The 20,604-nt window shown below is 43.4% G+C and overlaps 1 protein-coding gene across 6 annotated transcripts in view; it reads left to right on the top strand.

The window, feature by feature from the left end:
- Positions 1–5,212: 5,212 nt before the first annotated feature.
- The window catches only part of PAM (peptidylglycine alpha-amidating monooxygenase), a 149,408-nt gene continuing 134,016 nt past the window's right edge, over positions 5,213–20,604 (top strand). For all 6 annotated transcript variants that reach the window (XM_074933223.1, XM_074933222.1, XM_074933220.1 and 3 more), the window contains exon 1: positions 5,213–5,324. The gene's annotated coding sequence lies outside the window, so the exon portion shown is untranslated. The remainder of the gene's footprint in view (positions 5,325–20,604) is intronic.

Raw genomic sequence — 20,604 nt, 5'->3', positions numbered from 1 at the left:
TGGTTAGTTTTCTGAAATCTGCGATTATTTTGTAGTTTTATCTTGAAATTGAGTAATGGAATTACTTCTTAAATGTTTATAATGTAGAAGCAGCACAACCCTCCAACAAACAGAAGGGACTATGGCTAGACTTTCTGAAAACATTTTAAAGTTTATTGTTACTTCTCTTTCTGTAAACAAGTATTCTTGCACTAGGAAAAATTAACATTTTAGAGTGATGTATCTCACTAGGGACCATTATCTGCAGCTTAGTCATCAGGTCACTCAGGAAATACAGCAGAATTTAGTGGTGAGCTGGGATGTACCATCAGTCACTGCTTTAATGCAATTAAATACAAACAATGAATGTGAAACCACTGTTTTCTTACAGCAGATTCTTAGGAGACAATTTAAAGATGAAGTCTAAGGTCTAGTTCAAATCTACTTAACATTTTTTGCAAGTCTCCTTTTGTTATTACCATAATGACAATTTTTTTCTCAAAGAAAAAAATGGTAGGTAAGTGAAAAAAACCCCAAACTTTCAGTGAGACCTTTGTAGAGATCCCAGAAGCAAAGGGACCAGAGTAAGGTCATTTAAAGACACACAAAAAGCCTCAGGAAGACAGGAAAAATTTTCCAGGGATGATTACTTGAGTTGGCACATTCAGATTAATGAAACTAACTGAATTACTTGCACAGGGGCAGCAGTAATCACTAGTACATATATTCAGCCATGACAGATTTCTCTTATGCTTTAAGAACCAAATGCTAGTGTATATGTAGGACAGCGACATACAAATAGATGAGATAGATATAACAATAAATATTTTCTGTTCTGAAACTATGTCTTATTAGAAACCATTCTTAATGGTATGTAACATATGACATCACTCTAAGTAATACAGCATTATGAATAATTTGTCTTCTAAACACTGACATGATTTATTGTTTTATTCTTTAAATATTGGCCTAGCAGAGCTAGAGATGAACATCTTTCATTCCCAGGAAAGGCATTATATAAGCAGCAGTGCCCCAAAAAGCTTAACTCATCTGAAGTCTCCAGAGACTATTTATTGCACACAGGAGTTAAAGTTTTGCTAAGGGTGCTAGCTTAGGTAACTGGATTTGTGGCATATTTTCATTCTCCTGGATAAAATTAAGCCTCCAATGTAAAGGTATTTGTTTTGTAGTATTTTTGCATTATATCAAATTACAAAAAGTTTGTTAACTGTAACTGTGTTATGTATTTATATAATATATATCCAGCTCACTGGGAGTCTTTTTAAAATTGGAATTTATCTTGGTGAGTATATGAAAAAGATCTTGGAAATAATGATGAATAAGACTGCACCCTGAAGGAGATCATGGGCTAACTTCTATCCTCAAAAGAGCTCTTCAAATACTTTCATCCTTTATGTTGCCAGCATGCTGCTCCATTTGCAAAATAAAATCTCCTCACAGCTCTGAGTGTCTGATGCAGTCTGAGCTTTTATACAGGCTGGAGAATAAAGGGAAGGGTGGTATTTTGTTTTGCATAAAAAAGAGGGGAAAAGGAAATAAGTATCTGTGGCAAAAATAGAGTAAATGGTATTCAAAGCAAAGAGCTCAAAGCCTGGAATCAAACTATCTAAAATACTTCACCAAGATACATGCTACTGACCTTTATGATTTTATTTTTATTATAGCTGTTTGCCAGTAACAATATTATTGTGTTATGGAAGTATAAGCAAGAGGACTGCATGACTCAAAAGCTTTTTGGACACATTCAAAGAATACTTTCTCACATTATCTGTAAATGGCTGGTGGCAATTGCCTGCATGGTTCAGACATGGATAATGAAAATCTTTAAGATATGTTTGCCACAACGCGAGGGCTCAGGACATTAAATTAATTTTATTCCTGTATCCAGTAAAGCCCAAACATGTGATCCTGAGATTACAACCACAGACCAAATACATCTTTTCATAGAACTTTCATGTCAAAAGTCTGAATTTAGTTGCTTTAGCATGTCCCTAATTTCCAAATGCTTAAGGTCCATGATGAACTGGGACATAATGCAGAAATCCATAGATTTAGAGAAAGGATTTGCAAACTAAAGAAAACCCCACAGTTTTATTTCCAACAAAAACTTTATAATACGTGATCTTTTATGAAAAGAGAACATTCATAATATTTTCTTAATCAGGAACTCATTCAAGTAAAAGTAGATATCCAATCATGCAAGATGAGAAATACTTTTACAATTCAGTGAAGTCAATCTTACAGGAAGCATAGTACTTCACAGGTTCTAGTGTGTGGTGTATTTATTTTTCTGCACTTCACACTAGGAGGTCACAGCATAAGTCACAAAATAGTTTAAAAGGTAATTTATTTTTCTATGCTAGGAAATCTCATATTCAAAGAAAAGGACACTATAAATCTAGTCTCAGATTTCAGAAGAGGAGGAGGCAAAAGTTAAACACTACATTTTAATGTATTCATTTTTATTGCCTTTGTGAAGCAATAGGAAATCACTTGGCACAGAGATCACCAGGTAGATAATATAAATTAAATTAGAGTTAAAAAGCATTCAAACAATACTCAAAGTAATAAAAGCAATATGAACAAATGGAGGTAAATACAGTATTTAGAGAGCCATTAAGGTAGATTGTCTTATGTTTACTGTAATAAGAAATAAAAATTGGCAGATTCTACCCAAATTAATTACATCAAGACAAAGGTAGTCACAAAAATCTGAGATTTTAATAGCTTTTCTCTAATTTTCAAGGAAAAACTTTCAAAAATCAGAAATGAAATTTTAAAAAATATACTCCTAGTAGGTTTCAAGTTTGCAGTTTTACAATTACTTTTCAAAGCGTTGATAATTCTTTAATGCTTTTCCTTTTTTTTTTACATACTTTGATTCTTTTTATTAATACCTGTAAACCAGGTGTACTACACATACAAAAAGGACTTGCTTTGTAGGGCCGTAATATTCTCACAAAATAGGACCTTCTATAATAATTCAAGGAACACACACATGCTAAGGACTATTTTGACCGTCTTCTCCAATACTTTTAAAGTACTCTTTATAGTACTTTCCTGTACAAAGATTGCTTTGAGAATATAAATTAATCTACTTTGAGAATATAAATTAATCTACACCGATTAAGGAATTTGCATTAGAGCAGCTAGCATGGGAAACATTGCTAGAAGAGGATGTAGCCCCCCTATGAGTGAAAAAGTGTGAAGCTGCACCCTTCTGTATGCCACACCACACCAGCCAGAACAAAATGTGGAGGGTTTGGGTCCAGGCCTTTGGGTTGCTTCTGCCTAGGCAACAGATGTGTATATCTGCTTGTCATTTCACAAAAGCACCATTGAATCACTTTGCTCAGGGTAAGGTCTGAAATCCTTAGACTGGTCCTTTGCAACTACAACGTTCAGTTTCATGAGCCAGATCAATAATATAAGGGAAGTCTGGCACAAACTTACATGAGCACTTAGTATGACAAAGAGCTCTACAAAGAAATGCTGGCGTGACTCTGCAAATCAGCTAGAACCAGTAAACCATGATTTCCGTTCGAAGAGCCTAGAATTTCCTGTCATCAAAGAATGAAAACATCTTTGACACACATTAACCACTAATTGCTTGCTATGTCCTATACCCCCACAAAAGTAAGTTTTCACCTTTGAAGAAGGATGAGGCATTTAAAACCAAACCAAAAAATCCATTTATATGCTTCAATTTGGGAAATGTGAACAGGCTTTCAAAGAACTAATTCATGAAGTCTGCATATCTTGCATTTTGTATAAGGAAAACCCCTCATCATGATAATACATCTAGCCTTTGAAGAAATACTGAAACATCCATCACAGGCCCAATTACCCAAATTTGTTTCATAAAGAAGTCAGTAGATCTACTTATAGAACAAGGTATTTACTTTAACCTGAAGGCACCAGAATCATGTCTCACCATATGTATTTTTATATTTTAAAGTAGTGTTAAGACAATCCCATTTAACACACGAATGTTTCACTACAATGCCCCTCAAATATAGTACAGATCTGGGTCCTGATTCTTCCAGCTGACCTATACAGATGGATCTCTTGAAGGTCTTCTGTATAATCCTGTTCATCCAGTGACGCTGGGCAATGTTCACACACAGTGGGTATGTACTGTAAGATACACCTCATTTTAAGACATGCCCAAGCTTCAGCTTGCTCTTTTATGTTATGTATTTCACTGAAATAATTATCTTACTCAAGTACAGTGGAGTTCAACAAGCTTCCAACAACAATGAGCATGTCTGCCTTACATTCTTCATTACCAGTAATTGACTGCTATCCTGGGCATCCGCCCCTCGGAGGTTACCTTACTCTGGCTCCCAGGGGTTGAGACTAACTCCTGGGGGTTACCCGGGAGCTGTCACAGCTCCACCACCGACACTCTCGGCTCAAGACAGAGCAAACTTCCTCATCCTGGCAAAAACCTGTGTTTGTCCTCGTTTGAGCTGCAAGTGCCCGACTGGCTCTATTACTGTTCACCAAGTTAAAGGGTGTACGAAGCCCCGCGTCCCGAGGCCGCGCGGATGGGCTTGAAAATCCCCTCCCGTCTGAGGGAGAGGCTTTTGCAGAGTGTTTCCCTCGCTTCGCTTGCCACTGCTTGCGACCCTGCGACCGCAGCCTGCTTGCGCCCGGCACGAAGGGACTGCAACCCTCTGGGACTCACACCCCGTGGACCCGCGGGCTCCTGCCCGAAAGGCGCGGCGACAGCGACCGCAGCCAGCCCTGAACGCACCAGCGTACCCCGACCCACAAGGGAGGAACCCCGCTCACCTCACCGACCCACTCGCGAGGAAAGCAGTGGCTTTCCGGAGGAGCTGCAACTCTCACCCAGGCGTCTGAGCCAGGACAGGCGGCCAGGCTGGGTCGGCGCCGCTCGGAGCGCAGGCAGACCAACGAGCCCACCCGAACAGCGCGGGGACGGGGCGGTTTGTTCCCTCCCCCCGGGCCTGCACCGCTCGGACCCCGAGACCCTCCCCTGCGTCCCCCAGCCGCGCCGCCAGGCCGGGAGCGCTGCCTTCCGCCCCGCCCCGCCCCGCCCCGCCGCGGGGACCGGCAGTGCAGCCCTCCACCCCTCCCCGGAGAACTGCGCAGGCAGACGTGAGAGGCGCCGCGTCCCCCGAGCCGCGCGGGGCGGGGCCGCGGCCGAGAGGAAGGCCGGGGGGGCGGCCGGTCCCGCGGGGGCGGGGCCGGCGGCAGGAAGGCGGGGGTCGCGGCGGCGGCGCGGCAGTTCCCGGTGTTGTCGCCGCCAGTAGCGGTTGAGGCGGCTCGGCTGGGAGTCGGCGGTGCAGCTTTCGCCCGTGAGTTTCACGTGATTCGTGTTGGCCCGAGCGCAGGGTTTGCGGGGCGAGGAGATGGCGGAGGGAGTTGGAGTTGTGTTGCTTTGTCCCAAGCCCTGGGGCGAGGGCCGGTCCCGGTGCCGGTCCCTTCGGGTGCAGGGTCCGCGTGCCCCCGTCGGCGGCTGGACGCTCGCCTCCCCGGGCTGCGCTGTCCCTGCCCAGGCACACGTGCCGCGACGCCGCTTTCCGCCAGGCGGGCCGCGCTACCCGAGGCGCGGCGCCTCCCTGCGAGTGCCTGAGAGAGCTGCCGGCCGCAGCGCTGGAGAAACTGCTCGGGGACCGCTGGAAGGCCGCTGGGGGCCGCGACTGCCCGCCTGCTGTCCGGCTCGGCCCCAGCGGGCTGCGGCGGTTTCTGGGCTGCGGCGCGGGGCGAGGGAAGGCCCGTCCTGCCTGCCCTGGCCCCGGCGGCGGCAGAGGTCTGCCGCCGTCTGACGAGGTTAGCGCATCGGGGTCTGTCTCGGATCCCCCCCCCCACCCTGCGCGCGCCGAGGCCTCGTGTCCTGTGTAAGGGAGACGGGAGAGACGAGCTGCCCCGGGGCGCCGGAGGGCACGCTCCCCTCCCGCCAAAGTTTCCTGCGGCACTCGGCACCGTCAGCCCTTGCACCGCCGGCGCGGCGGGGGGAGAGTGCGGCCGGCTCCGGGCCGGGCGGAGGGGAGCGGGGTAGCAGTCCCGGGGGCCGGTTCGTCCCGCTTGTCATGGGGTCTGTCTTAAAGGGACAGCGGCGTTCGGGAGCGGTGTGTCTGGGCGCGATCCCGGCCGCCTTCTGCGATGATGGGGAAGATGGCTGAACGCGGCAGAGCCAGAGTCCCTTCGGACTTTGGCGCTGTTTTGTTGAGGCCGTCATTTTTTCACCTCTAGATGTCCAGCTATGGAAAGCATTCAAGTGTTGACATTTTGTTAGTCTTAACTTCCAGATATTTTAAGCTGTGGTGTTATGGTTCCTATTAGACACTGGGAGTGGTGCTTTTTTGTCTTCTTTTTTTTTTAGTCTCTACTTCTCATTCTGTTAATTCTTTTAAAAACTCCTTTATTAGGTCTTATACATTAATTTTGAAGATGTATACTTCGTGTGTCAGTCTCACACAATTTTGATTTGCATGTGGTTTTGAATATACCAGGTAACTATTCTCTTGCAAGTGTGTGGCCATGCTGTGAGAACTGATGTATGAACGGGTGGATCCCAAGCCCTTTTGGAATGGTAAAGCCACTGCAAGTTCGCAGTCTGTCTTGTGGACCACTAACACAGAGGTGCAGCATTGAGAAGTTGGTGTGTTTTACCATAGACTGTTTTGAGATTGTCTACTGTAGGCTTGCAGATGAGCATTCTTACAGGTTCCAACAAAAAAGAGAAACCACTGGCTTTATTTTTAAGTTACCTATTAAAGATTAAGTGTTTGTTTGGCATGGAAATCTTAAAAGAAGACAGACATTTTAATATCATATCTCTTCATGATACGTCGCTTGATATGAATAAGGCCTTTTTGTTTCCTTTTTGATTTGGGGTATTCTGTCTGTCTTTATGGGTGTTCTGGCATTAAAAGCATCAGTAATAAATCTGACTGTCAGAAAATTATAGTTCAATCCCAAAATCTTAACCAAACTTAATTTTTTAGATTATTTATATTTTTGTCTTGTACTGTAGCCTGAAATCAGGAGATAGTTTTTAAAAATAACTTTATGGGAAGATTGATATGTTTGCTGACCAGTGCCTGCAGAAATAATGGAAAGCAGGTTGAATTTAATCCTCAGTACTCAGCTGGTTTCTTTAATGAGGTGATCCCATCAGTGCTGCGGGTGAAAATGGGAAATCTAGGCAGTAAGAGCTACAAGTAGCCAAAAGCAAATGCAGACATACAGCCCTTCCTTTGACAAATGGAGGCAGAGGTCTGCACAAGCATGTGTACAGGCAGGCTCAGAATACTCTGAGATATGATCTGAAACACCAACCCACTGTTTTGTTGCTTTATCTGCTTCCTTGTCAAGTGAGAGAACCTCCAGGCTGGTGAGTGTCAAGTAAAACAAGATAAAATTGAATCTGCTCCTTCTGGAAGTTATTTCCCTACATGTGGCTGAACCACAAAATGCTCAGTTTGAGAGTTTTGTTCTTGATTCCTTACATATGAATTCTAAGGAACTGTGGTGTAAAGGCATACATATTGAAGACAAACTTATTCTCAGCATATTGCTTCCATTTTTACATGTAGTCATGGCTCAGAGAGGTTGGGATTTGTTCTGCCATCCTCATTTTACAGATTGACTGAGGTATCCACATTGCATACTCAAGAACAATGGCATGTACAATGAAATGAAGACTGTACTTAAAAGTCACTTTATAACTTGCCAGTTTTTCATTTAACATTTAATTGGATCAGGCCATTACTGGTGATATTTCAGATGAGTAAATCTCCTGGGATGTTTACATGTATAATAGTCGTATCCAAAATAACAGCTATCAGTACAAATACTTAAAAAGTATCACAAATCAACCCAGACAAGCTGCAAAAATTACTTCTGGTTTATACCTGAAAACCATTTATAACAATTAAGATTAAACTCTCTATGGAGTAGGTTATACCATATCTGCCATATTCTGTGTGGTAGGTTATACAGTATTAGTTATCTTCTGTCTTGAGAATGATACCTGGTGCTGGCTGATCAGAACAAATTGTTGCAAGAATGGTTTAGCAGTCTGGTCTAGAATGACAGTTTGAGTAGTTAAAGTATTCCAAATAACTATTAAAAAAAAATCTCTACTTGAGGCATTGTGGTTCAGTCTAATGCTGAAATGACAGAAAGAAGTATTGGACATTCTGTAACTAATGAGTCTAGTTGAAGTTTTGGTTTTTCATGCTACAGAACTCAAATAAATATAAGGTGTTTTCCCAAGGCACAACTAAGTATTTTCTGACTACATAAAATTGTAGTTTGAAAGGAGATAGGACCATTAGAACATTAAGACATTTAATATTTGTAGGATAGTGCATGATAGCTTTCCTTTTCTGTGTTTTTTTCCTTTTCCCTTTTTAGTGACTTTTGTTTTTTGCAAGGCAGTGGGCATGTATAAAATTGAAATGTTTTGGGTTGCTGAAAGACAGTGAGCATTTACAACATACTCCTTAATGAGTAATCCCCTTAATTTCTTTGTGGTAAGTGGAATATTCTTTTCTAATATCCTGTCAATCTTACCTGTACTCAGATTCAGTTTCTTCCAACTAGCCAAGGTAAGGAGGAGAGGGTGTTATTTCTACACTACCCAGGGGTGTTGAATCAAACTAGAAGTATTTTTGAAATAATGATTCAACATGTTCCTACAGAAATATCTAAAAGTTTTAGTTGAAAAATATTTTGATTCACTCTAACTTCACTTTTATGGGTTATCTTATAATTTGTGTTGAAACAAATCTTTCAGTGCCATTTTGTAAATCTGCTATTAGAAGCATGTGGGAATGAAAGTGTGGAGCGCTTTCAAGATTATGATAAAATTCCAGAAGCGTAAGGTGAAATCAAGTAAGATATGTGATGTAACTTGTGACCATGTGAGCGAAAAACAAGTACTGACAAAGAAAAGTAGTGTAGGTATAAATGGGAAGCAAAATTCATGGTTAGTGCTGGCTTTTGAAACTTGCTGTTCTTCAGCTATACATCTAACATTTTTATTACTATTATTTTTGAGACACACGAGTTGCATAGAGACTCTCTTTTTCATCTCTGTGATAATGTGAATGAAATGTAAAAGTAGACTTTGAAAGGATATGTGCAGATTATATGTGAAGAGATGCCAAAAGAAAGGAAACTTTTCTGTTTAGTTAATAGAAACAAGCTGCCTGACCTCTTGTCTAAGTAAGATGCTTAGCAGTCATTAGCTGGAAGAGCTCTGTTGTAAACAGCACTCCATGCACTGTGATCAGTTACCATACTTTTTACAGTTAAGGGGTTTTCTCACTCTCCCTCCACCCATCACTTATTATATTACTGTTAATCAAAGTATTCAATCAGAATAATCTATTTTTCACAAAGTAAAAAAGTATCTTTTGCTGAACCAAAAGACAATAAATGGTGCAGTGATGAACTGCCTACATTTTGTGCAACAGATGTCACTTGGCAAATCATCTGTTTTAAGATAACATGGTTCTGCAATAGCCAAACAGGATGTGTAACCACAGGAAGTGAAAGAATTTAAGTGCAGCAGTTCACAATAGATCACTGAATAGAAGGGAACATGATTTTTATTTTGAACAAAACAAATTTCAGTAACACGTACTTATTTTCTCATAGATTTCTTTAATACTTTCAGACTCATGCTTTTGCAGTCCTACATTTATGAAGACCAGGACAGATGGGTCTGGCCAGGATTACTTGTAGTGACAAGGGGAGGAGAAAGGGATGCTGGCTATCAAGTCCTTATCCTTTTGGGTTATTCCTGACTACTAATGATGTTGCATGGTCTTTGCTGCATTTATGTTGCCTTTAGACAAAGAATGCTGAGGGTGGTATTGAGTCATACCGCATACTTGTGGTTCCATGTATGTGGTATGGTCTCACACTCCACCAGTGCCTGCCAGTTCCTTTCCGTTATCAGTATTCTTTCTTGGATTTTATGACTTCACTTGGTCTCTCTATTTGCATCAGGTGTGCCATTCTTCTTAATCCTGCTCTCCTGTTTTAATCTGTGCTGGTGTATATTCATGGTCCTGGTGTACTAATAAAATATTTACTGTACTAATCTCTACAAAAGAAGGGTATGTCAAAAGATTATAGTCTGTTTTAAAATCATCTATCATTTTGTTATGGTCCCTAGTGTGTAGGATTAATCGAGATTTAACTAAGAAAAAAATTTCCTTCTGACACTCCCATTGAATGTTGCAAGTGGCCAACTCATTTTCAGTCTTCTGTGTTCATGTATGCCTCAGGTTTTTCATACTTAGGAACAAGAAGGGATTATTAGTCTTGGGTTTTTCATACTTGGGAGCAAAAAGGGATTATGAAGAAACGTTTACATTGAATTTAAGATTTGTGAAACCTTTCACCTTTTTTTTTTAATTACACACAGGAGTAGATTAACCCTGGAGGATGGCTATAAAACTATGGAAGATTTGTTTTGCTTTTATTATTCCTTCCACTTGAGTATACAAATGAGTTTTTTATTAGCTGTATGTTTGCTTTCTATTGCAGGCCTACAAATAATGTGTTTTAGTCTGTATGATAAAAGGTATGATATAATATTCATTTTAGGGTATGCTGGGGTTTTTTAAAATTTTTTTTCTGGCTTGTTTCAAAAATGCCCATCTAATTTCCAGCCTGAGTGATTCATGGCTTTCTTATACTCACTTATTCTTGTTTGGTATCGTTTGGTAGCTTAGTTCTTTCCCTCTGATTTATCTATAGAGAGCAATTATATTTACCTTTAGACTTTATGTTGCTAGGCTGAAAAGTCTATGCTATCTTTGTCTCATTACTGGGAAAATTATGAGCTTGTTGAGTTCAGTTTAGAGAAGGCTGAGGAGTGACTTCATTGCAGTTTACACTTTCCTCAGGGGGGCAGTAGCTGGGGAGGAGCTCATCTCTCCTCTCTGATGACCAGTGACAGGGCCGAGGAAGTGGTTTGAAGCTGTGTCAGAAATTCAGATTGGACATGAGGAAAAGGTTCTTCACTGAGAGGGTGGTCAGTCACTGGAACAGGCTCCCCAGGGAAGGGGTCATGGCACCAAGACTGTCAGAGTTCAAGGAGCTTCTGGACAATGCTCTTAGTCATATGGTTTAGTTTTAGGTAGTCCTGCAAGGAGCAGGGAGTTGGACTCTGATCATTATGGGTCCTTCCAACTTGAGATATTTTATGATTCCAGTAACCCTTTCTCCTACTGCTTAGAGTTTGAACACATCTTTCTTGAGCATGGTGACTGGGATTGTAGTTGATACTGCACATGAAGACAGTGACACTAATACAAGCAGATCTGTGATAGAGAGAAGTTGAAATTATGAAGTATCCCTTAAAATGGCTTTTTATTGTTGATAATCGTTATCACCTGATATATCTGTTATTTCCAGCTGATAAACTGGTAGCCAAGAGCAAACAGTCCCACATGTTTGATGTAAAAGTATAAATTTAAAAAAACCAGATACTTTTGTGGTTTTGATTCTCAAAATTACCCACTTCTTTTTCATGGCACTCTGATCTTCTTGTGAATGAGTAGTACCTTTTCAGCGCTGCTTCAGCATCTGTATGGTCTTTACTGTATTATGTGCCAGTTTCCTGCATGCAAATACTAAGGCTACATTTTTTAAACAGTCTCAGTTAATGAAACTCTTATCACTTCACTCTTGTTTCAGTGCTAGCTGCATTTCTTTGTTTCTGATTTTTTTTTTAACATAATCTAATCCAGTTTCTTAACGTTCAGTAGTTTTCCCTGTGGTAAAATGGATGAAAATATAAGGAATTCCAGCTCCTGTACCCCTCTGCCCCCAGTCAGCCCTACTGGATTTTCTTTTGCCTGGGGGAAGGATCTTCTATTTCATCAAAGAAATATAATCTTCAATGACAATGTAAGTAAATTCATATTTAATTTCTTCTGCCACTCAATTTTTAATTTCCCTTTGTCTCTAACTATTCTTTACTTCAGAATCTGTTCCATTTCCCCTACTCTTTGATACTGTTTTATTGAAAGCACCTTCAGTGAAATTAAAATTAATTCATGTACAGGTATGTAGATGTTAAGTAGCTCCAAGGTACATTTCTAAACTATAGAATGAAGGACAGCCTTGTACACTTAACACTTTACACAGGTCCCTGCTTGGGGAGGCAGGAAAATCCTCTCCCAACCTCCCTCACCCTCCATGGTGCCCCTTCCCAATAGATTCGGGGCCCTGGAACTTTTGAACAAAGAAGAGAAGGAGGAAGAAAATGAGACAAATGAAGAAGACCAAGGTCCACCAAGGCCAGGTCACTTCCGACAAGGTATTAAAACCAGCTCTGAAAAGAACCCCAGAACAGTCATTGTAGTGGGTGACTGTACTCTAAGGGGTGTTGACCCGCTTCACAGGGAAGTCTGCGGCCTCCCTGGGGCCCGCATCAAGGACCTCACAGCAACACTCACTACCCTGGTGAGACCCAAGGATTACTACCCTCTCCTGGTTTTTCGGGTAGGTAGTGATGATGTCACCAGGAGAAGGCCTAAAGCAGTGAAGAGAGATTTCTGGTTCTTGAGAAAAATGTTTAAGGGGTCGGGGGCACAAATTGTGTTCTCCTCCATCCCTTTGGTTGGGGGGATGGATGAAGAAGATTACAGGAGAATTCAGCAGATGAATTGGTGGCTCCAAGTCTGGTGTTACCATCAGGGCTTTGGATTCTTCAGTCATGGTTTGGCATACAGGGCACCTGATCTTTTGACATTAGACGGGATGCACCTGTCCCAGAGAGGGAAGGGGATTTTGGGGCAGGAGTTATCTGGGCTCATTGACAGAGCTCTAAACAAGATTTGAAGGGGGAAGGGGGCAAAACATTGGCCCATCTGAAGTGCATGTATACCAATGTACACAGCATGGGTAACAAACAGGAGGAGCTTGTAGCCGTGATGAAACAGGAAAATTACGATGTTGTTGCTATTACAGAAACATGGTGGGATGTCTCCCATGACTGGAGTGTGCCAGTTGTTGGGTACAAACTCTTTAGGAGGGACAGACAGGGAAGGAGAGGTGGTGGGATGGCTCTGTATGTTAAGGACTGTTATGATTGCTTCGAGCACAGGTGTAGTGAAGACAGGGTTGAGTGTCTTTGCATTAGAGTCAGGGAGAAAAGGCCAACAGGGCAGATGTTGTAGTAGGAGTCTACTACAGGCCAGCCAACCGGAACAGAGAGATGGATGAGATATTTTATAGGCACTTAGGAGAAATCTCACGATTGCTTGCCCTTGTTCTTGTGGGTGACTTTAACTCCCAGACATCTGCTGGAAATACAATACGGCAGAATGAGACCAGTCCCGGAGATTCCTAGAATGTGTGGGAGACAACTTCCTGACGCAACTGTTGAGTGAACCGACCAGAGAAGGTGCCCTGCTGGATCTCCTCTTTGTGAACAGAGAAGGACTGGTGGAGGATGTGGCAGCTGGAGGCCGACTAGGGCACAGCGATCATGAAATAACAGAGTTCTCTATTCTTAGAGAGGTCAGGAGAGAGCTAAGCAGGACTGACATCCTGGACTTCAGAAGGGCTGACTTTGTCTTGTTCGGGCGCCTACTTGAAAGGATCCCCTGGGAGACTCTCCTGAAGGGTATAGGGGCCCAGGAAGGCTGGGCGCTCTTTAAGAAGGAAGTGTTAATGGCTCAGGAACAGGTGGTCCCCAGGTGCTCTAAGAGAAGCAGACGCCAGAGAAGACCACCCTGGCTGAACAGGGAGCTTTGGCTGCAACTCAGGGAGAAAAGGAGAGTTTACAGCCTTTGGAAGAAGGGGCTAGCCACACACAGTGATTACAGAGAGGCTGTGAGGCTATGCAGGGTGGAAATCAGAAGGGCTAAAGCCCAACTGGAAATTAATTTGGCCTCTGCAATCAAGGATAACAAGGAAAGTTTCTATAAGTATGTCAGTAGCAAGAGAAAGTCCAGGGAGCGTCTCCATCCCCTGCTAGATGCAGGAGAAAATCTGGTAACAAGTGATGAGGAAAAGGCTGAGGTGCTTAATGCCTTCTTTGCCTCAGTCTTTAGTAGCAAGGTTAGTTGTATTGATGAAATCCAGCCTCCACAGCCAGAATACAGAGACTGGGAGAACAACCCCCCTGCAATCCAGGAGACAGTCAGTGATCTACTGCATCACATAGACATACACAAGTCTATGGGACCAGATGGGATACACCCGAGAGTGCTGAAGGAGCTGGCTGGGGTGCTCATCAGGCCACTTTCCATCATTTACCAGCAGTCCTGGCTGACCAGGGAGGTCCCGACTGATTGGAAATTGGCCAATGTGACACCCATCTGTAAGAAGGGTCGGAAGGATGACCCGGGAAATTACAGGCCTGTCAGCTTGATGCCGGTGCCCGGGAAGCTGATGGAGCAGCTCATCCTAAACACCATCATGCATCACATGAGGGATAACCCGATGCTCAGGCCCAGCCAGCATGGGTTTATGAAAGGCAGGTCCTGCTTGACAAACCTGATCTCCTTCTATGACAGAGCGACCTGCTTATTGGATGAGGGAAAGGCTGTGGATGTTTACCTTGTCATTTACCAAGTCATTTACCTTGACTTTAGCAAGGCTTTTGACACCGTTTCCCACAACATTCTCCTGGCAAAAATGGCTGCTCAAGGTTTGGACAGTCACACACTTTGTTGGGTAAAAAACTGGCTGGACGACCAGGCCCAGAGAGTTGTGGTGAACAGAGTTAAATCCAGCTGGCGGCCGGTCACGAGTGGTGTCCCTCAGGGCTTGGTGTTGGGGTCACTCCTGTTTAACGTCTTTATTGATGATCTTGACAAGGGGATCGAGTGCACCCTCAGTCAGTTTGCAGAATACACCAAGTTGGGTGGGAGTGTTGATCTGCTCGAGGGTAGGGAGGCTCTGCAGAGAGACCTGGACAGGCTGGAGCCATGGGCTGAGGCCAACTGGAGGAGTTTCAATAAGTCCAAATTCCGGGAGCTGCCCTTGGGCCACAACAACCCCCAGCAGCGCTACAGGCTTGGGGAGGAGTGGCTGGAGAGCTGCCAGTCAGAGAGGGACCTGGGGGTGCTGATTGACAGCCGGCTGAACAGGAGCCAGCAGTGTGCCCAGGTGGCCAAGAAGGCCAATGGCATCCTGGCTTGTGTCAGCAATAGTGTGGCCAGCAGGGACAGGGAAGGGATCTTACCCCTGTACTGTGCACTGGCGAGGCCGCACCTTGATAACTGTGTTCAGTTTTGGGCCCCTCACTACAAAAAGGACAGTGAATGACTCGAGAGTGTCCAGAGAAGGGCAATGAAGCTGGTCAGGGGTCTGGAATACATGTCGTATGAGGAGCGGCTGAGGGAACTGGGGTTGTTTAGTGTGGAGAAGAGGAGGCTGAGGGGAGACCTCATTGCCCTCTATAGCTACCTGAAAGGAAGCTCCAGAGAGCTGGGTTTGAGCCTCTTTAGCCTAGTAGGAAGTGACAGGACAAGAGGGAATGGCCTTAAGTTGCTCCAGGGAAAATTCAGACTAAATACAGAACAGGTTGCTAGGCGTTGGAATGAGCTGCCCAGGGAGGTGGTGGAGTCCCCATCTCTGGAGGTGTTTAAGAGTAGGATCGATTTAGAGTTTAAGGATATGCTGTAGGTGGGAACTGTGCTAGGCGAACGGTTGGACTAGATGATCTCCAGGGTCCTTTCCAACCTAGATGATTCTGTGTGATTCTGTGTGAAAAAGGCTGTCTGATACTTCCCCACAGTAAGTTTCTGAGATCTGTAGCTTATAACATTGACAAATAAGTAGGTACTGGTGGTGAAGTCTTTCGTGTCAGGTTTGAAGTGTTGCTTTGCTGTGAAGTGAATAGGGAGACCTAGAAGCTGACGTTAGAGGAGAACTTGAGGGGAAGTAGATGAACTGAGGAGAAGAGTTGAGATGAATGTAAGTCTGCTGAAGCAAGCCTGTGTGCAGAGAAATGTGGCATCTCTAGCTACTCTTAGGACCATGACCCAATGGGTATGTACAACCAGGAGAGGGAGAAATCCTATGAGGTTAGGGGATGGGCTGAGGAGGGTGTGGATCAGCTGAGGAACTGGAAAATTGGAATAGAAGATGGGCTTTTATGAACTATTGACCAAAAAACTTAAGAGAAAGACTGGAAGATTGAAGATTGGATAAAATGAAGTGAGATAGAAGAGAGGAGGAGACAGGAAAGACAGACTGCAATGGGTTGTATATCTGAACAGCGTTGCAGTGAATGTGTTACTACTTATGTCTTGTTAACAGGTATTTAAAATATTACATCTGTAATTACTGAGTATAGTTGGATACTTTTTCTGTGAGATTCATTAATGTGCATTAATAATCCAGCAGTGGTGATACAGTTATACTTAACTTGTTCATCCGCATCTTTCCAGGAAGCCATAGTCTTTTAGAAGCAGATACCCATCTGTCACCTCTGATTCTTCCCTGTACCCGTTCCCGGCTGAGTCAACTCTATGTCAAACTACACCTTTACATCTGTTCAGGTACTGAAATTGATTGTAGTCCAGTGTTTTATCCACAACAGTGCTTATTGCTTTGGGACCATTTTTGGTTCTGGAGTGTCAGTGATTGTTTTGCTCTACAAGTCGTCTTCCTTTAATAGAGTTCTCTTCTCCTTGAATCTCATTCATGGGCCCTAAAACTGGATAATCTTTTCAGGAGTGAAGAAAAGGAACTCAAAAACTGATCAAGTCAGCCTTTCATGCTTACAGCAGTCCGTGTAAAGATGAGAAAAAAATATTATGAAAGCTAGCATTCATTTGAAATCAGCAGTGCTGTGTTGCAGACTTCTGTGCTATATTCTTTAATTTCCTGTTGTTTATTTATATTCAAGCTGGTTAAATTCATAGAATAATAGCATGTTTTGGGTTGAAAGGGAACTCAAAGCTTTATCATTTAGTTGCAACCTCCCTGTCATGGACAGGGACACATTCCACTAGATCAGGTGGCTCAAAGCCCCATCCAACCTGGCCTTGAACACTTCAGGGGTGGGCATCCACAGCTTCTCCGGGCAACCTGTTCCAGTGTCTCACCACCCTCACAATAAAGAACTTCTTTATATCTAAGCTAAATCTGCCCTCATTCATCTTAAAACCATCCCCCCTCATGTACTAGATTCCCTGAGAAGAGTCCCTCATGATCTTTCCTGCAGGCCCTCTTTAAGTACTGCAAGGCCGCTATAAAGTTGCCCTGGAGCCTTCTCTTCCCTGGACTGAACAACCTCAACTCTCAGCCTGTCCTCATAAGGGATGTGCTCCAGCCCCCTGATCATCTCTGTGGCCCTCTTTTGGACCTGCTTGAATAGATCCATGTCCTTATAGTGGGGGCCCCAGAGCTGAACAAAGTACTCCAGATGGTGTCTTGAGAGAGCAAGTAGAGGGGGAGAATCTCCTCCCTTGACCTGGTGGCCATACTTCTTTTGATGCAGCTCAGGATATGGTTGCCTTTCTGGGCTGTGAATGCACATTGTTGTCTCATAGTCAGTTTTGCACCCACAGATACCCCCAGGTCCTTCTCTGCAGGGCTGCACTCAATCCACTTGTTGCCCAGCCTGTATTTGTGCTTGAGATTGCCTCAGCCCGTGTGCAGAACCTTGTACTTGGCTTTATTGAATTTCATGAGGTTTGCATGGGCCCACCTCTCAAGCCTGTCAAGGTCCTTCTGAATAGCATCCCACCCCTCCAGTATATCAACTGCTTGGTGTCATTTGCTGACTTGCTGAGGGTGCACTCAATCCCACTGTCTATGTCAACCAACAAAGATGTTAGACAGCACTGTCCCAACACTGGCCTTTGAGGAATGTCACTTGTCACTGCTCTCCAACTGGACATCAAGTCATTGACTGTAACATTTTGAATCACATAATTGTCCAGGTTGGAAAAGTTGAGTGTGACCATCCAGCCAGTTCTTTATCCACCAAGTGTTCCATCCACCAAATCCATGTCTTTCCAATTTAGAGACAAAGATGTCATGCAGGACAGAGTCAAATACTTTGCACAAGTCGAGGTAGATTACATCAGTTGCTCTTCCCTTATCCACCAGTACTATAACCCTTTGGTAGAAGGCCACCAAATTCATCAAGCACAGTTTTCCCTTAGTGAAGCCATGTTGGCTGTCATCAATCACCTCTTTATTGATTGTGTGCCCTAACATAGTTTCTAGGAGGATCTGCTCCATGATGTTGCCAGACACAGAGGTGGGACTGACTGGTCTGTAGTTCCTTGAGTCATCTTTGTTTCCCTTTTTCAGAAATTCGGTTGGTTCTAATTTCTTTTGGAAGCATGTTGTATTCTGAACTCAAACTTAAAGAGCTGGATTGTGTGTTACTAAGAATCCTAATCTGATTATGGAAGAGATTAAGGATTTCTGGTAGGTTTTAATGTATCTTTTTTATCCTATTTTAAAACAGCTTTTCCTTTCTGCTTGTTTACTGATGTTTGTATTGAAACAGTGTTAATGTATTTTGATCACAGTATTACTAACTTTTTAGCTATGTTAGAGTAGTCCTTTTAGAAGAACTTTTTGTGATACCTAATTTTAGAGAATTCAGCTATTCCTATAAAAGCTATTCCTATATAACATAGCTTTTATTACATGTGGCAGTTATGAGAATGTTAATTAAACAGTGATTTCTAGTTTTGGGGGGTTTTTTTGACAGCAAAAATGTGCCTAATCCTTTTTTTTTATTTTTCTTGTTTTCTTCGATGGTCTCACCCAGCTTTCTCCCTGTGAGATTAATATAGAGCCACAGGATGGTTGAGGTGGGAAGGAGTCTTTGGAGATCATGTAATGTAACACTACTCTCCTAGTTAAGCAGGGTCAGCTAGATCAGGTTGCCCAGGACTGTGTTCAGTCAGGTTTTGAGTACCTCTGTGGATGGAAACTCCACAGCTTCTCTGGACAGCCTTTTCCCATGTTTGACCACCCTCATAATAAGCAAGTGCTTTCTTCTTGTGATTCAGTTTATGCCCATCACCTCTTCTCTTGTTAGTGGGCACCACTGAGAAAAGTCAGTCAGTCTCTTCTTTGCTTTTATCCCATACCAATCAATGGTATTTATATATATTGATAAGGTTCTTCCTCCCCTTCCCCAACAAGTCTCCTCTTAAGGCTAGAAACAGTTCCACTGTCCTCATATTGCAGATGCTCTAGTCTCTCAGTCAGCCACCTTTGTAGCCTTTTTCTGGAGTTGTGCCATTATGTCCATATCTCTCTTGTTCTGGGTTGCCCAGAACTGGACACAGCACTCCAGGTGTAGCCTTACCAGTACTGACTGGAAGCTGAAGGATAGCTTCTGAAAGCTGCTAGTGATGCTGTTCCTTAAGCAATCCAGGATGCCCCATCTGCCTTTGCCAGGAGTGCATATTGCTGGCTTCTGTTCACCTTGTCTACCAGGACCTGTACTGAAAAACTACTTCCTAGCTGGTCAGCCCCTCAGCGTGTACTAGTGCACAGACTGTGTTGTCCCTTCCAGATGCAAAACTTTGCATTTCCCTTGGTTGAACTTCATGGGGTTCATGTCCACTCCTTTCTCCAGCCTGTCAAGGTCCTTCTGGATGACCGCATGACCCTTTGGTGTATTGGCCACTCCTCCAAGTTTGGTGTCATCTTCAAACTTGCAGAGGGTGAACTCTGCCCCACTATCCAGATCATTAATGATGTAGAACAGGAGTGGAGCCAGTATTCACTCCTGGGATACAGTGGTCGTCACTGGCCTCTAGGTGGACTTTGTGCCAATGATTGCCATGGTCCTTTGAGTGTGGTGCTGTAGCCAGTTCATCCCACTGTCTGTTTTTCTAGACCATATTTCACCAGTTTCTCCGTAAGGATGTTACGAGAGACTGTAAAATACACATATGTGGGTGATGAAGTCTGTGTAGTTAAAATAACAGTTCTCCTAAACGGTGTGTTAAATGGCTATTCTGGAGGTTCACAGAGAAGGAGAAAGCTTATCTGAGGATTCTGAGTCCACTTGCTGCTACACAGTAAGAGTCCAACTCTAGTAATGGCTTGAGGTTGTTTTTGCTGACAGTAGCTTTGCAGGCATGAAAATGTGTTTCTTCAGGATGTGACTGGATGAAAAAGATGTTTTAACGTTATAGTTTGTATGAAAGAAAGATGGTAACTCTCACAGATGAGAATAAATTGTATTTCTCTAGGAGGTCAGTATTATATAGCAATGCTTATAAAGCAATCTCTGCAAGGGTTATCAAGCCATGGGAAGCTTCCCACACACACACTTCCAAGGCTCCCTTTCCCGTCCTCCTCAGATGTTGACCAGAACATCTTCCGAAAATGGGCCTTTTAGTTCCCCCCCAGATTGTCTGCTGTCCCCAAAAATACGCTGAGCGGGTGGGACTTTGAGCATTGCTGTAACCCACAGGTTGCCAACAGATGTCGCTGTGGACTGGTGCAATGCTGAGACTTCCTGGGGAGGGGGCCCTATCCACTTTCTGCAAAACAGATGAAAAGCACAATTTTTTCTGAAACATATGTTGCAGAACATATTAAGGAGTATTAGCTGAGTGTTCTGAAATCAAAAATGTAGTCCCCAGCACCTGGGCCAGTATCTTG

The sequence above is a fragment of the Athene noctua genome, chromosome Z, assembly GCF_965140245.1.
Source record: "Athene noctua chromosome Z, bAthNoc1.hap1.1, whole genome shotgun sequence".
NCBI lineage: Eukaryota > Metazoa > Chordata > Aves > Strigiformes > Strigidae > Athene > Athene noctua.
Note: the sequence above shows the minus strand (reverse complement) of the source record. Positions and strands in the feature narration are given on the sequence as shown.